Source organism: Topomyia yanbarensis, chromosome 3 (genome assembly GCF_030247195.1).
Source record: "Topomyia yanbarensis strain Yona2022 chromosome 3, ASM3024719v1, whole genome shotgun sequence".
Taxonomy (NCBI): Eukaryota; Metazoa; Arthropoda; class Insecta; order Diptera; family Culicidae; genus Topomyia; species Topomyia yanbarensis.
In genome coordinates this window covers 65,934,472-65,953,244 of record NC_080672.1, presented here as the reverse complement: position 1 = coordinate 65,953,244, position 18,773 = coordinate 65,934,472, and the positions used below count along the sequence as shown (strand labels likewise).

General features: G+C 38.0%; 1 protein-coding gene across 9 annotated transcripts in view; it reads right to left on the bottom strand.

The window, feature by feature from the left end:
* Nucleotides 1-18,773, bottom strand: part of LOC131691331 (unconventional myosin-IXAb) — a 153,936-nt gene that overhangs the window by 118,169 nt on the left and 16,994 nt on the right. Inside the window, exon 1 of one of the 9 annotated variants that reach the window (XM_058977638.1) lies at nt 14,239-14,259. The exons of 6 other annotated variants lie outside the window; for them this stretch is intronic. The gene's annotated coding sequence lies outside the window, so the exon portion shown is untranslated. Of the gene's footprint in view, nt 1-13,894; nt 14,057-14,085; nt 14,158-14,238; nt 14,260-18,773 lie in introns of those variants that run through there. 2 more of the 9 variants (XM_058977635.1, XM_058977637.1) reach the window with 2 other exon arrangements.

Here is an 18,773-nt window from a genome sequence, read left to right as displayed (position 1 = left end):
CCAAATTTCAACCAATAACATACAAATGCTTGAGTATTTCGCGATAATATACATCTAGTCGCAATCGCTCACGCATCCTTACGCCCACGATCTCGCAAATCGAAAAAAAAAACGCCCCAGTGATTAAGTCAACGTGATAGCACTAACGAATTTATAAACGCTGTCGTAAGAGCCAACATACAAACGCTCGCCCTCACGCGATCATGAATGGTACTATTTCGGGAGCTCCCAAATACGAACTTATATACAATAGACAAACGCCTGGAGACTCCAGTGAGAATGGGTAGCTCATTTTCGCTCTTAATCTGAACCATACACTCAAAATTAACCCATTCGTACCCATGTTGTTTGTGTACAACAACGTTTGTAGACAGCTATAACTTTTGATTGAGGCAAGATTTGCTCGCAAAAACAAGTAAGGCTAATAACTGTGACTAATGCCTCTCATTTGAGCATTAACAGTTACAAGAATCAGTTCTAGAACTGAAGTTATTGCAATTAGTCTGATTGGATTCCGCTGGAACAGTGGTGCCAGAGACAGTTTACGTTGACGACGGAAAATTAATTTTTCGTATAACTTCGTAATGGTGCAATATTTTTAAAAACTGATAAAACTTATCAATTTAGTCTGTCTTTGGCTACGTTTTCCATGCAATTGGACTATTGCAAATATTCTAGGAGAATTGTATTGAGCTTCTAGCACTGCAAGGAAAGCACCTATCTTTATGAAAAGACTTTTTGTGTTTATTGATCTCACCATTTTCAAGGAAAAATAGCTACATGCAATAGAAAAAAGTTGGGCATGAAAGGGTTAAGGATAGGTTCTCATTCAAAATTTTGAATTTTTGATTTTTTTCTTTGCATTTTTTCCTATATTGTGTTTTTTATCCGCGCAGCAAAAAAGTTTCTGCAGCCTATTCAAATTAGTATTCAAAGCGGCGTCCTGGGCGCTGTTGGACGTTCTCGGTCCGAGACACGCACCTCAGGTAGAAACCTTTTCATGGCATTATGCACGTTCACAGTTTGATCTGTAGAGGAATCGCCGACTAATGGTGAGTTATCAAACAAATACAAAAAACGGTGAAAAACGAAAAATTTGGAACCACCATTTTTATTTTGAGCTTGAGCTTGTGCGACAACCTCTAGCTGCTACTTTGTTATCGATCTGGACTAGCTGAAGTTGCACAGGGAATCAGTACATAATTATGCTTGGGAGTAGCGAAACATTTTTCAATGTGCAACTCCTGGTAATCCTAAGTGGTCATTGATCAATACAGGCGCCGGCCAGGCCCGAACGTAAATCGCGGAAGGAAAGGGAAGGAATGTTAGTACGATACTTGCTTTTGCTAGAGGCCGTATATGCTACTGCGCACTCCACAAGTATCACGGGAGAAGGATATTTGTTAGTAAGTATAGAAGTTGGATTCTACTTCTTCTTTACCGACGCCAGAGAGATGATTCCACTATCTGGGACTAGACCTCGATCCATCAACTCATGGACCGGGAAGCAACGGATTTACTTCCCTTCCGAAGGAAGACGTGACCACAGATTTTTTCACCGCAACCGGAATGAGTGGTGGTCACCACCGGCGCCGTCAGGAATCGCCATTTTTATTTTGATTCATATTAACTCAAATTCATGCTTTTAAATCAATGATTTTGGCTGAAATGCCACTTAGTTTTTTTAGTGGTGTCCATCATATTGGGTCGGCCTATTTAAATCTAAAAAACTGGCTTCTAATTAGTAATCAGCGATGTTCAAAACTCAGAATCCCATGTAATTGTTACAAAATATTGACATTCTACAACGAATATTTCATCAAAAATATTCTCAGAACTATAAACACGTTTATCTCAAAACATGATTTTTCAAAGCAGCGTGCGATTTGATTGGAAAATGGTTCAATTTAAAAACTTCATCTTTTGACCTTTCGAAAGAAAAACTTTTTATTGGAGGAATTACCTATAACATTTACAAATTCCTTGTAAGGGTGGGCGTAGCGTAGTTGATAAGTCGATTGCCTTGTACTCTCTTCTAGCATCTGAACCGGTCACTCAAAATTAAACATCAGACTTCTGGTTGGTCCGCGCGAACATTCCAGAATATATTTGAAAATGCGCAATTGCACACACGAAACTTCAGATAGGGTAGCACACACGACATACAAAAGCCAACGCGTTTCTACATACAAACGCTCCAACCATTCGCGATCAACCACGGCCATGCACATCTACACCCACGATCTCGTAAACATGAACACGTAACCGGGTCGTTTTAGAACTTTTAGCACTAGTTTAGGGCATTCTTTTGAACATAGGTGTGGATAAGTTGACGGCAGCACTAACAAGAGCGTGTGATGAGGTTATGCTGAGGAATAGAAAACCAAGAAACGGTCGCCATCCAGCTAACTGGTAGAATAGATGATTCTCTATCTACATGTAAGTTGCCTCCGAGCCTGGAGAAGTCCTAGCACTCGCAATGGCATCGAAAGAGAGGAACGAAACTTGTACAGGGCTACAAGAACCACTCTCAACATACCATTTTAGCTACGCAAGAAATCCTGCTTCATGGACCCTTGTCATGACGCCAACGCGAACCCTCGCGAGACACCTACTGAGTTTCTATGGCGAAGATTAACGACCCAGGTGAACCAGCCGAAATGAACTCGAAGAAGATGATGGGCTGTTCCCGCAGCATGAACCAATCATCCGGTCGCTTCCACCGTACAGTGAGGAAAACGATTGCGAAGAAGAAACCCAATTAACCGACGAAGAGCTAATCAAGGTTGCGAAAGCCAGGAAAGTGAAGAAGGTCCCGGGGTCAGACCGATTCCCAAACCTGCTATTGAAAACAACGACACAGGAGAACCCCGGATATGTTTAGGACTACTCTGTAGAGATACATCGTCGTATTTTTCCTGATACCTGAAAGCGACGGAAGCTGGTGTTGCTGCCGAAGCCAACAAATCTCCCTGTATGTTTTTTGGGCCGTACTGGCCAGTATGTCTGTTGGATTTAGTTGGTACTTGACGGCCTGTCCAACATGCAGTTCAGCTACCGGCAAGTCAGATCTATAGTGGTGGTCACCTTAGAAGCTTTCAACAACTGGCAAGCAACCACCTATTTGCTGCACACGATGACAGTTCCTAAGTACCTCTGCAGGATTTTGAAGACTTGCGCTCAGAGCCGAACACTTCTCAACGGACAGACAAGGGAATGGACATTCTTCAGGGCTCTTTCCTCGACCCGCCGATATACGATGGTGGATTGAAGCTGTACCTTCGTAGGGGCATGAAGATTGTCGAATTCGCGGATGATGAGGTCCTCCAAGCATGGAATCACTGGAAGAGGCATTCGTCAGATATATCTTCCAAGGAAGAATTTCGCGATGAAAATACGAGGACCGCCATCAACGGAAATATTCTGCGCATTATGTCGGCACTGCGGCGAAAATGGCGGGATAATCTAGTGAGTGGATGAAAGGAACAATGAGTAATCACACGTAGTTCGCGTCGATGAGCCGGAAGTGGGTCGCCAAGGCTCCAGTATACCGGACTCCCCGCTTTACCCAGAATCGCCCAATCAACCTACCGGGAATTCCGTGAACTATCCTCTACAGCCGAGGAATAGATGGAGTAGGTCGCGTGAACGACCTCGACACTCGAGAAGATCATGGCAAAACTGGATGCTGAAGTGATCACACAACGGGCTTCGGTGTATAGGGAGAAATTCCGCCGTCGAGAAACTCTCAGTCGGAATGGCGTTGATTCACAAGCATTTTGAAGATGTGCACGGAGCAGAGTCAAATGATTATCACGTACTAAACAAGCAAATTTTTAAACACAAGCGATCAACCAAAGTCGCCGTTTCCAACTGAGATGGAAAATTTATAGCATGCACAGAATGTACGTTACTCAGACTGTATGCGAAATATGCAATAAAAACCTTTCGAACCATTGCAGAATGTGTTCCAAAACTTCAAACTAAAACATAATAATCCTATTTCGTTGCTTTATTATCAAATAGGGTAATCTTTGGCCAGTTTTTATGCTTCGCCAGCTGTTCCTAAAAGTACACTTTGAAGTTCAGATAAAGTTCTCAGCAATTTTTCAAACTGCTTAAGTTTTAATGGAACTTGGAATTTGCTTAAGCGGAGATTCTTTCAGATTTGGTCGAAAATATACCGACCGAATTCATCAACACTGTTAACAGGTGTACAAGGGACTCTACCGGGAATCTGAAAACAGCGGCTCCCTTTTGGCTTTGTGTAGAACCATCGAAAATACGATTGTCGCTTGTTGGATTTTCCAGTTTTCAGCTGCAACCAAAATACTAAAACCGAACCTGTTTTTTTCTGAACACGATGTTTTATATCGAATTGTTTGATTCCAGGAAAATGTCAACAATTGATGTTTGCCACTATTCCTAACACCGTTATGGCGGAAACAAATTCAAAATGGCGGCCGAGGACTTCGACGACTAATCCTTTCAACCCATGGAATTTGGTAGTCTATAATTCAAAAGGACAGACTGTTCTTTTTTGTTCCTTTTTAGGCTGCTAGGGCCAAGGGTGGGGACTTCCGAGTTTCATACACTCCTAACCAAAAGGACTAGACTATCATGTCTTATGTGAGCAATGGCAAAGCGGGATCAAGCCGATCATCGAAATCACAAACTTGGTCACCAGTCGAGTGTTTGGTAGTACGTTTCTTGATTGTATAAGTGTGATCGGCTTTGTTCGCCAAGGACTCGAGCATTTGTATGTTAACGTGTTTGATCGCGTTGGCGTTTGTTTCTCACGTGTGCTAACGTGTACGTAACTTTACGTGTATAAATTTGTTTGGATAGCCGTGTGTTCAATGGCATATTCACGTGGACTTTCGAATGGTATGACCGTGATCCTGGTGTTTAGTTTTCAGTTTACGGCTCAGATGCTCGAAGAGAATGAGTTTCTCCATATTGCTAGAGTTTCCGGCTATGATGCCCTTAAACTTGTTGTCTAGCTAGTGGATGAGTTAGTTTTTTTTGTGAGAATGGGCAAACCAAAGGACTGGGTCTAGACGCTAGAACCGAGTTTGCGACCAGGTTTGTATTATCGCGAAAGAAACGAGCGTTTGTATATTGACATGCATGATTGCGTGAGCTTATGTATGTCGCGTGTATGCGTTTTTTTGGTATAGTCGTGTGGACATTTGCATTTTAACATAGTCTGTTGTAGGTTTGCGTAAGCCGTAATTTGAAGTTAGAATTATTTGGTTGAGTGTTGTCCAATTGAAGGTATGTACCTACGCTGCTCTTAAATTTGCAATAAATGGTCAATTGCTATGGTTTTCTCTTCTTCCAACAAGAAGTTTGTTCGCGTAAGCTAAACATCCCTACCATTCAAAATATACCATGGTATTAGAAGATAAATTGTCCTCAACTTGCCGCCGGTGCTGTCGAAATTCGAACATTAGACAAAGTTTCCGTTGTTGGTACCACGCTTTGCGTCGGCAAATATGAATGGATGAACAACCAGAATAGTCAAACTTAATGTTAAGCACCTAGTAAAAATTTTGATTTGACTATTTTTGAATTTTTAAAATAATATTTAAAAAATATTCTCTGAAAATTTCAAACTAATCGGACTATTATTTAGGGGTATTAAAACGTAGCTCGTGTTTTAAAACATACAAAATCTCAATATATTTGATCTTCCCATTTTGGTTCAGAAATATAATAAAAAACTCCTACGCTCCCTAATATTTATTAAAACTTTGATATCGTTATGTCAAACTCATATGCTACTATCAAATATTCAAGGATGTATTATGCGCTAATTCTACCTCCGGGAAGGATATCGAAAGCCAATATATAAGTGTGATAACCAGTCTACCTTTCCATACTGTAGAGTACAAAAGAAAAAGCTATCAGGAAAGCAAGACGATAATTCAACGTAACACTTTGTTGCTTATCCACTGCACAAACAACATAGTATCGTTACTGCTGGTTGCGTAGTCGAATGAGTGAATTATTGAAAATGACAGCATCGGAACTACGAGAAACTACAATTTTGATTTACTCAAATCAGACCTGCAGTCCACGATGTGGAACAGTTACTAAAAGTGAAAATTGAGTTCAATCTCAAGGATACATATGGCTACACAGCTACGTACGTAACGGAGTATTGGTAATGTTGAGAAGTTTAACTCAGGCTATAGAACATTTGTAGTATAACATATTAATTATAAATAAACAACGCAGTGCACCTATGGGAAAATTCTTCCCTGGTAGTTCTGTAATGAGACAACACATTACGAAATGCCATGCACCGAAGCCGATAAGAAAAATCAAACTACCTACTGCAATCAACACTAGCAAACAACCATCGACATACGCTCCTAGAACACAATCAAAAAGCCATTCAATAACTGATGTATTTTGTATCTTGAAACCTACTATCAGTACCAAATGAACAGGTACAACTATTGCGCCCAGTGCCTCCAAAGCAATAACCAGCAACATCAATGAAGAAGCTAACATCGATGAAGACAATTCTACAATAGCGACTAGTAAGAACATGGAACAACCAAGAGTATACGACCGTGAATATCAAGAAAGAGCAGTATCGATGGATACGTGGACGTAAACGATAAAGCGAGAAAAGGCAGACTAAGTCAAAGTGAATTTCGAAAATCCCTTAGAAGTGCACAGTAGCGCTGACACTCGTAAAACTTCCTTAAAGTATGGTTAATTTCCCAGATTTTATTATTATTATTATAGTTATTATTTTTTTTTTTTACATTTTAACAACATTCAATTAGATTACTGGGTAGGGAAAGTTAGGAAAATTAGAGCCATAGTACTCAAGTGAGAGCAAGGATGTGAAGTAAACAGGTCGGAAAACTAGAAGTGGCAGGGTCATTAGAACAGGCTTACTATCGTGGGGGCTTAATCTTTGTCTTCTGTTAATGAGGGTCGAGCTTAGGCAGTATAACTACGAATCACCCGAGTTCACTAACATGTGCCCTGGTAATGATAGGCGTGTCCATCTTTACCGTGACAACCGACAAAAATTAAGCCACTTCTAGTTTACTTTACATCCTTGCTCTCACTTGAGTACTATGGCTCTAATTTTCATAACTTTCCCTACCCAGTAATCTCTAGCTAATTGAATGTCGTTAAAATGTAAAAAAGAAAATGTGACTAACATAGCCGAAATAAAAAAGGAAAAAAATTGTTATTTAACTTTTTAAATTCGTGAAGCCTGCTCATTCTTGGAGCTTACCGTAATTTCGTATAGCTTTCTTTACACGGTGTTCCTAAAACCGTTATTAACTAAAAAAATGACCATAAATTTGCCATGCGGCATTCGAAAGATACAGTATCCAAGCATCTTCCCAGTGAATTTCAAAATGATCCATCGAGGGATTCGAGAGAAATTGCAATTTGAAGTTTTATGACACGTTTCATAAGGCTACCAGCAAACACCCACGGGTTTGGTCCTATCTCTATAAACAAATTTTTTTTGTCTACTTATTTAGTACATGGCATTCGAAAGATATAGTAATCAAGTATATCTCCTGCAAGTTTGAAAATATTTCATTGACGGAATCGACATTTATAACGGTTTGGATGTGGTATGCGGTCATGGATGGGTTTTATACCAGACTTCAAGCGTGAATCCATGTTTGTCCATTGACTATTTAGATCGTTTATACGTGCCGCGGTTTTTAAAGGAAAACCTGACCATTTAATTACATAAATATAATGTACAAAAGGTGTTATTTATATGGTACACTGAAAAAATATGAAAATAGGGTTGTCTACCAAACGTTAAATATAATGTGCAAATTAAAAAAAATGGATAAAAGTCGGAATGTTTACTTCAAAAGGCCATATTTCAATGGTTTGTTGACAGATTCTAATTATTTTTTCATTATTGAACAAGTAGACGTTTCATCGTTAATTTTCATTTAGAAGAATATAAAATAGAGTTGCCTACTTCAAACAATAGACAACATAATTATCCTCAATTATATGTATTATCACTTTTTACATTTCTTATAAAAGAAATGTATAGAATTCGCTCAAACTTTCAAGATTTTTTCCGAGGCCCGGAGGGCCGAGTCTTATATACCAATCGACTCAGCTCGACGATTTGGGACAATGTCTGTGTGTGTGTGTCTGTGTGTGTGTGTATGTAACGGACAAATTCTCATTCGTGTTTCTCAGCAATGGCTGAACCGAGCTTATCCAAACCAAATTTAAATGAAAGAACTAAAAAACAGTATGAACGCAATTAATTTGTTTTTGATTCTGATGTTTAGTTTCCAAGATATGAATGTTTGAATGCGTAAAAATGGCGTTTTTCGCAGTTTTTTTTAATTATCTGCCGAAATTGACAATATAGATTAACAATTTATATGTTTTTAGATAGCTTCAACGAATACCTTTCGAACAAGCTATAGATTGTTGAAATCGGACTATTATCAAAAGAGATATTAAACATTAAATGCGGACGAAAGATTTTTATCATTTCCCATTGCCAGAAATATGACCAAAAACATGTAATCTATTATTAACGCCAAAACGGCTTATTTTAGGTCAATAGTATCTTCGGAGAATATAATGTAGGCAATATGCCCTTTCTTCTGGTATTGTGCTTTTGCTGATTAATCACCCTATGAGTGAGATATTTTCACAAATTTTCTTGGAAGTGATTATATCGAAATGATGTCTTCGGCAAATTTGTAGCTCTTACTTTTGCGAATAACTTTACTGAAGACTTCAAATATCTATTTTGAATACTTTAAAAGTTATGGCTTGTTGTTTGTGGATTACTCTTTGTCGCCTATTTATTGTTCAATATAGTAATAATCCATTGAAATAAGCCAAACAGTATTTCGATAAAACGAATTTTGTATTTCATTTTTGTATCTACAACCGCTAGAAATAATCACCGAACACTTCCAAGTTGTCTGGAAGGAACTTGATAACTTATCAGTGCAAAAATGTTCATTTGTGCGAACCCTCTGACTGCAATTTTTCTAACTTATAACCATCGGATCGATCTGAAACATATCGGAAAATGAGAAGCGAAATAAATTACTCCAAGCAACGGCGTAGCCAAGAGAAGGTTTTGGGGTTGACCACCATACAACCACCGCCCCCCCCCCCACCGCACCCAAAAAAAAAAAATGAATTGAAGTTGAAAATTTATTGATGCAGACTGATTTAATTCAATATTACAATAACAATTATCTGATCCGTACATTGATAACCTGTTGTTGCAAACATCATGAGGACTTTTGATAAATTGTCGGAATGGGGTCCTCCTGATATGTAACTGATCTATTGGTCTTGATTTCACAGTTGTCTAATAGCATCAATGTCAAATTCCTGCCTGAAAACATTCCATTAGAAAATTCCAGAGTTCTGTAATCAATCATAATCCTCAGATTTATTTTCAAATTGAGCTCGCTTTTGTAGAGATGTACTGTAATAAGGGTCTTTATTTAATAGGAAGCGAAGTTAAAATTGATTTAATGTCTATGAAACATAGAACTGCTCACCAAAAAAATGCATAACTTTCAACATTTGCCAAAAATGTTTTTGTCTTTCTCATTCACTCTAAAATTCGTCAATCTAATCCCGACCCGGAGGGCCGTGTCATGTGCCAATCAACTGAGTTCGTCGATATCGGAAAATGTCTGTGTGTGTATGTGGAAAAAAATGTGACCTCTGTTTCTCAGAGATGGCTGGACCGATTTGCATAAAATTATGCTCAAATGAAAGGTACAACCTTCCCATCGGCTGCTATTGAATTTTTTATTGATTGGACTTCCGGTTCCGGGGTTACGAGTTGAAGAGTGCAATCACGCAGCAAATTCCCATATAAACTGAAATGAAAAATTTTCAAAACCAAATTTGTATTTTTGATGCCAAATGACTTTAAAATGCATGAAACATTGAGATGTTTGACAAAAATTGACTTTTTTAGACTTTGGTACATTTTTGCCTTTCTCATATAGAAAGGTTATGCAATCACTCTAAAAATCTTCAATTATACCGGCCCGAGGGGGGTATGCAGTGAGGGGTTGCTACTTTAAAATTAAAAGCAGACAGAGACAAGCACAATTGCACTACTAGGTGGATTAAAACAGGTTTTTATTTTGGGAATGCGTCGAGTTGAGACGAAAACGTAAGATGATTAATAACGAGGATAACACTTTCCGAATGTAGAGAGAAATTTATGAAAAATGACGATTTCCATTCGACTCTAGCAGTTCCTGATCGATTTTGATGAGCATTTAATTTTTGTTATATGACCAATTATATGTATAGGTCAAATGATTAAAAACAGTAATTTAAGGTCAAGATAGCATCATTTTGAAACCACCAATTTCGGAGGTTTAGTATCTTAGTAGTATCTTAGTCTTTAGTAAATAATTTTGACGGTATATCGTCCAAGAAGTATTTATGGTGAATTTTCTCAGGTTAATATTCATGACTACAATAAAGTCTCAAAAATTTCGCTAAAGACACGAACTCTGTCACTATTTTCTGAAAAAATAATTCTGCATAATTTTAAAACTTCAAAAATTACACTTTCGGAATTATGCCGTTTGGACAGTATGATCGATTTTCACCAAACCCCCACCAAACCGAATTTCTGGCTACGCCGCTGACTTCAAGTAAGCAGAAACAAAGTCGTTCTACACTCGTTCACAAGAAACTTCTTCGAATGCTGAATATCTATTATAATACATTGAAACCCCGATTTTATCAGCCAAATATGAACATATGTTTGATGGGCTCTAGCAGACGAACAAGACTGAATTCGAGTAAATTCTTTCTTGAGCATGTTTTACTTATCATGAAGATGGAAATATGCAAAAATAAAAAGTTCATCATAATCAGAAATAGTTATCAGACTACATCAAGGGACGGGAAGAATATTTTAACAGCTTCAGTTTATTATAAAGAAAAAAAAATTGCCCGATTTAGTCAATGTCCCCATTTTGTCAGCCTAAAATATACCATGAGATTGATAAAAATGGGTCTTTATTGTATGTATTATTCACTGTGTTTCACATTAATAGATACATTTCATTTTTGGGGATTTTTTTATTGCATCGAACTACAACAATTTTTAGGTAGCTTTCAAGGGGTTATTTTATAGACTTCTTCCAAAATTTGGCGAACCTATTCCAATTCGTATACCAATTAATTGGTATACTTGAGGGTTTATATGTTGCAGATAGAGAAAATACTGAAATTTTCAGCTTTTTTCCTACACAATATTACGAAAGCTTATTAATACATTTTTCCTAATAAGTTTGTGAAAATTATGAACTATTTGAAATTTTTTAATAGTTTAATTTTTTATTTAACCGTGATTTTAAATAAATAGTGACGATCGCTTCACATCGTAGTCTATTTTTCATGGCTTGCGGTGAGCACGATCTCTCGAATTGCTGAACTGAAAATTATGGAATAGAAATTAATTTTTAGTATTCTTTACAGATTAAACTCGCCGCGCAGATAGCTCTGAATTAGACCCGCTGGTGCCCTAAGACGATTTCGCTAGATTTTCAGAGCACTGTGCACCCAGTGCATTTACGCAAGTGACGGAAGGTTATCGAAAAGTTTCGTGAAAATGAAAATTCCAGTAATGATGATGATTTTCCCAAACGGTTCGTTTTCGAGAGGTTTTTTTGTTCTTTGACATTAGGATTAGCGATAATAATTCAAATCAAGGATACTACTGGGAAGTCACCTTTAGAAAAAGTCGATGTCAAAGTAAAATTTGGAACTATGCACGCATACTTCAGAGATAGCGTGATATCAGAAGCTGCGATTTAATTTCAACGCTTTTTTGTGAAAAGGGCGATACTTACAAATGTAAACATAAGGGTTTTTCATACATGCGAATGAGGGCTTTGAAACGCAACAAATTAAACTAAAAATTTTGATTCTACGATATTGCTTTCTTAAACTACAGCAAAAAATACAACGGGCGAAACTGTATTTTTGTTTATTTTGTTTAAAGTTTCGCCCTCTACGCTCCATGCAAACAAACAGGGCGATACTTTTTTTGCTAGCAGTTTAGAGGCGAAACGTTATTTTCTGATACCAGCCGTAAATAGTAACAATGATCGCTATTGAAAAAACACGGACGAAATCGGTGGTGTAATACGGTAGTTATTGTAAAAAAACGTAAGGGCGATACTTCAATGCTGATAAGTGGGACCGAAAAAGTAAACAATCGCCAAAGGGGCGATACTATCATTTTGTCAATTTCAATAGCAAAAACAAATTTTAATTTAATAATTTCAAATACTTTATGAAGTTTTGGGTTTCGATCACTGAATCATGTAATCTAGGATGTAAAAACACAATAGTTCTTATATAATAAAACCAAGTCTGGAAATATTCACTGTTGATTTTCTTTGAATGGTATCACTGCTAGTATCGCCCTTTTCAAGAAAAAGCGTTGATTTCTTAGTTCTCAGTCACGTTGGAAATTTGAGTAAAGTATAAACTTCAAATCGATTAAAAAAAAATTCGATTTTTTTGGCTCAGTACAATATATAACCCCTTTAGGAAAATTCAGTTTTCCCACCACAATTTAGATATTTTATAAACAGAGCATTAACAATAATTCGTTGGTATGTCTATTTTATGGGCCATTTTTTCGCTTTCCTATTGATTTGATTTGAGATTTCTAGCACTGATGTTGTCCTATGCTGATTTGAGCGATTCTCTGAGTCCTGCCACTATCCCATGTAGTGTTATCAAAAACATCGCGAAGCATCAAGTTCTAAATGTTCTCAAACGATATAATATCCGAAGAGAGTGATAAGAGTTATAAGAAATGTCTCATCACACTGTTAGGTGGATTAAAAGCGTTTTTTTAGTTAATAACGGTTTTAGGAACACCGTGTTTAGGTTTTTGGGGATATTTTGGTATTTTACCATCGAATTGCAACCAACGCTATTGAAGTTCGTGGAGCATCCTCAATAACGGCACTAAAATCAAGCTACATGATACAAACAAACATGATACGGTGTACCAACTAACGACTACAAATAATTAAGTTGAGAATGGACTCATCGCTCCTATACAAGAAAGAATGTAATGTCTTAATTAAGTGACAAGAAGGGCGGACAAAGTGAAACAACCCCGTCCAAATCATCCTAGAAGAAGTGATAATCTGTGATTTCGGATTTCTTGCCAATTCATTAACTCTTTAATTAAAATGTCAACAAAAGTGTACTGCACCGTATGATCTGTGTTTAGTCGCTGAATTCTCTACCTAAAAATGTCTATGACTCAGATCCGTGTAAATTAATTATCTATGTGGAATATTTTAGATGCACTGATCTTTCACACGGCTAACACAGACTAAATATGAAATATCTTGTAGTATCACGAGTTTCAGAAAATGGACCGTCCAAATCATACAATTTCAAGCATTGTTAGTGATCGCTCTACCCCAGTTTCAAACTAACTTCAGATGTTTATCGAATCATAAACCAAACAGCATTAAACATCATCGCTACAGAATCCCACACGGGGTAGCAATATTCATCACAGTACACCTCGAGATCTGTCAAAAACTTCTCATCTACGTTCGTTTTCCCCGATTAAACTTCTTTCCGTTTCCCTTCTCATTCAGCCACCTCCTCACAGTGCTATTTTCAGTTCTTCGTTTTCACCATCGTGCACTTTTCAATCCATATCGCTTTTCCTTTCGGGTACACACCCTGGCTAATTGTTTGCATTTTTTGTTCATTTTTCATGCTCGTGCTATTTCACTCATCCGTTCCGAGTTTCAGTACTCATTCTTCGTTTGTCACACTGGGGCAAGTAAAGAAAAAAAACCTAACAATCTTCTAAATGATTTACCCCCTTATCACATTGATCACCGTCGCGCCGCCCTTCGAGCCCTCCATTCCATTCACAGAAACGAGTTTGTAATGGATGAATTTCGAGTTCAGCTTCGGTTGGTATATTTCGAAACAAACAGCTGCGAGAAAAGTTCCGTCCGATGGAATAGAACACTAAACACTACACAATTTTATTTTCCACCTACTCACACACAGAGGCTCACTCGCAGCTCTAGGGCGGCGGTCATCGACGTTTTCGACGGGTTCCCAACTTCGTTTCCCCGTCAAAGTTGTTTTCATTTGGACAGAAATTGGCACATGATAAACGTCAGCTGTTTTTATTATCTTCCTCTATCCGGATACCGTGAACATGTCTGCTGCTAGTTGTTATAATCAAGCTCAATCAAACATATCCCGCACAGGAGCGAACCCCACCATAAGTCCACACGGAACACAATCGCACGTTCGATTCAAACAGCGCCAGCGGCCACATCAGAATGGCCAGAAATGAACGCAAGAGAGAAGACACGCACACACTGTTCCTTCCCCTGTTTGACATATGTATAGGGCCACACCGAAAATCTCAGATATTTCACCTACATTCCTCCCTATTTAGAATACACTAGTTTGATCGTTGTTTTTCTCACTGCTCACCACAGCATCAAACTGATGCTCGTTTGGTCACTGTGAGCGAGGCGTACGGTGAGGTCACGATTATGAATCACTCGCAATCTGTACTATTTGTTCCGAGAGTTTTCCTACTGGAGCTATAGAGCTAGGTTGTCGGAAGGGTTCCCCGTCAGAATGACACACCACAATTGCAGACGAGACAGGCAATGTTGCCCACTTAAACACTGCTTAAGGCCAATTGCAGCGGATCGTGATTCTGAATGTGATATTCACTGTACGGTTCAAAAATGTACGGGTGTAGGGATTTCCAGAGTGCGCGTATCATCGCAACCGGCTCGAACGTTTGTACGTTAACGTGTTTGATCGCGTGGCACAGTGGTCGGAAACGCCAAAAATGTGAACTTAATTCACTAGAGGCCAAACCATTTGGAGGAATTGATCGTATGAATATCTGTAACAATCTGATAACAATTGAAATCAGGCATGGCTTACTATGATTGATCTAAAAAATTAACTTTTTATGCTGACGAGATAGAAAGTTGGTGTCTCCGACAAAGTTTTAGAAATGCTCATAGTGAAGAATTTTGTTGAAGAACTTCAGCTTGTGGGACGAAAGGTTATTGATTTATCAGGCGTTTTCTATGGCAACCCCATAAATCTAGTTTTTTTAAATAAACTTTTTTCAATTGTGACTATGTTCATGACAAACGTGTGGGTATCAAAGCTACATAATATTTTCGAAGACTGTGTGTAAAAATACTCATTCGTTTCAAAGTTATTGAAGATTTTTACATTTTTTACACCAGCTTCAACTACGTATAAGAAAGAAATGTGCAAACCAAAATGCACGAGCCGGAACTTTTTGAAACAATGCACAAAAAAGGTAAGAAGGCTTGGCGCGTGGCACCTAGCTCTACCCTATGAATACGGTAAGCTCACTTTATCATGTTTTTTTACCTTTTCCATACAAAAATTAGCAAAACATAGTAGGTTCGCGTTTGAGATCGCATTTATTTATGTATAGGTGCTACGACGTTCATCGTATCACCGGGGAGTTACCACTTTTGCGAGATCGCGGGTGTAGGTTGCTTGAATGATCGCGAGGGGCTCAAACGTTTGTATGCTGACGTAATACTGTAATCGTGTAACCATTAACATAGTTCCGTGAATGGTCTTGCGAACCGTGAGTCTGATATTTAATTTTTGGTGTACTGTTCAAATTCCTGCAGGGGGTAGGTTCACCTTATCGCTAGGGTTCCCGGTCATGTCGCCATCTAATAAGTATAAGCGTATTCTCAAATGGTCCAGCTGAATATATGGGCCTAGGCCTCCAGGATAGACGGGCGTGAACGATTCGTGATCGTTCGTGCGCGGGCATTTTTGTACGTTCCCGCTTGAGACCGCGTTTAAGAATTTATGAATGTTCACTTTACCACCTGGGTGTAACGTTTGTGTGATCGCGGGCGTAGGTGTGCGTGGGTGGTCGCGAAGAGCTCAAGCGTTTCTATGTTAACGTGTTTTTGGCGTGATATACATTTGATTTTGTGACCGTGTGAACTTGTTTCACATATGGTCAAGGCTCCGAGAATGGCAGCCAAAGAAATTTTTTTTTGTCAAATTTTTCGTCAAACTGTTTTTTTTTCCGTATGTATATAACATCTAATGTCAAACAAAATGAATTATGAGCCCAGACAAAAATTCCATGTCCGTCATTTACAAAAGTTTGTTGATGCTTCTTGCATGGACTGAAAATGACTGGAAGACTGCAAGGAGATAAAAAGGTAAACATAATCCATATTTTCAACTTTTTGGCTGGATCCACATTTTTCTATCGTAGTCTAATTTAAATTTGATGATAATGCTCGAAAATTTGAAATGAATGTAGATTAATTCTTATTTTTAATTGTGAAGTAATGAAAACAAATAACTTGTAACGTGACAGTTAAAAATTCGAAAAAGTTTTTGTGGACCACACCAACAGCTTGCATACAATGTCTAACTTACATTGTTACTTTTTGAAACTGTTTTGTGAAGGTTTCTTAAAGTTTTATTCGTTTTTTGAGAAAACATAGTTGATCTCATGTAACGTGACAGATGTTTTCTGCTATAAAGCAATTGCATCAAGTTTGATTCAATTACGTCAAACATGCTGACCATCTTCGATTCTGATGAAACTTTTTACGTTTCATCTATATGGGAGCCTAAGTATTTTGAATGGCTAAACAAACTATTTTTGTTGAAGAGTAATATTTAAGAAGGTCGTATGAGATCTTGAATGCACTACTTTTAAAATATATTGTTCGAAAATCGCCATTTCTCGACAAACATATGATTACGGCCTAAAAGCCAACTGTCAAAATCCACTTTGATTGGAAATTTCGGACAAACCGTTACACGCCAATCACAAATGTTGGTAGTAAACGAAAGAGAAAAGTTTTCTCTATCATAAACTCTTGTGAACTGTGTTCGACTAGTAACGGTTTGTCCGGAATTTCCATTCAAAGTGGATTTTGACAGTTGGCTTTCAGGCCGTAATCATATGTTTGTCGAGATTTGTACGGCCAAATTATATGATAGCGAGTTCTAGGGAATTAATTCTTCTGTGTGAATATTTTTTGGTGCAATTTTTCAAAAAGAAAAGACAAAAAAGTTGAAAAAGTATAATTACAAAAACCAATGATTTTTTTTTGTTAACGCAAGCCTAAATATAGAAGAAACAGTAATTCGACATAGATCTTTCATTAGGGCTTAAATCGCAAATGTAAACAAAATGCGTTTTCGCTATTATGACATTATGCGACAAAAATACTACAAGATTGAGGTGAAAATTAGTTAAAATGGTTTTTAGTTCGATTTATAATTAAAGAAAACAAAACGGCGAAACATGCATTTTCTTCGAGATTTCGACTTAGGCCCTTCTTCTCATATGGAATATAAAGGCTAAACTTACATTTTTTGACAGAACCGGGCGTACGGTTATTATTCACAAAATTATTCTTTAAACGGCGGTTCTATTATATAAATGATAAGCAATATCTACTAGGATCATGTCTACTCGATAGTTGTTGCACATAAACATTCGAATATTTCGATATTTTCATGAAATTCGAAGAAAAGATGCACGTGCCCTATCATTTACATTGGGTTTCTATGCGCCCATTTGCTGAGCCCTATTAAAAAGTACACTGTCAAGCTCGCCCATTTACCCAGCCCTACCCAGCAAGACAGAGTCAGTTTATCCCTTTTACCGCGCCCTTATGAAAATTATGTACACCGTTTAGCCCTTCCGCAAATGGTGGTTGCTGAAGGGCGAAATCACGACTGGGATGCAAATTGGGCGTAAGCATTTTTTTAGTTTCTACCCACTAAAAGCACATAGGAATTAAATTCTTTGTTATATTGTCATAAGGTTTAACCATAGATGCTTCCGGAAAAACATGGTCATAAAGTAATTTATACCTACAATAAAAACTACATTTAGAAAAGCATCGCCGTATATTGAAACTGATTTTTCTCCATTTGAGTACATTGCGACTTTGGCCCTATTGAAAGATCTGTGTCGAATTGCATTATTCAGAAGTTATTAGTACGAAATAATTTTTCACAACGACTTTAAGTATGCTTCTAAATTTCCTAATATTTTCCAGTCATAAATTTAATTTTTTTACACAATATTTTTTTTTCGAGAGTTGTCCTACTGGAGCTGTAGAGCTAGGTTCTCGGAAGGGCTCCCCGCCAGAATCACATACTACAATTTGCAGACGAGACAGGCAATGTCGCCCACTAAAACACTGCATTAGGCCAATTGTAGCGGGCCGTGATTCTGAATGTGATATTTATTGTACGGCTCAGGTATGTGCGGGCGTAGGGAGCCGCGATCGCGTGTATGATCGCGAAGAGCTCGAGCATTTGTACGTTAACGTGTTCGATCGCGTGTGTATGCCGCGTGCGCTAACGTGTATGTAACTTCGCGTGTATGAATTCTATTTTATAACCGTGTTCCTTTCGCATATTCGCGTGTGTTCTTGGATAATCGCGCGCGGACCGTGAATCTAGCACTTTATTTTTTGGTGTACCGCTAAAATGCTAAAAGAGTGTGAGATCTTCCATATCACTAGAGTGCCCGGTGATGTCGCCATGTTGTCTAGTGGATATGTGATTTATTTTTTGATTGGTCCTACTGAATGTATGGACCTATGTTATTAGTACAGAGAGTAATGGTTTCCGGACGTGACAGATTCATGAGTGCACGAAAACGGATGTTTGAT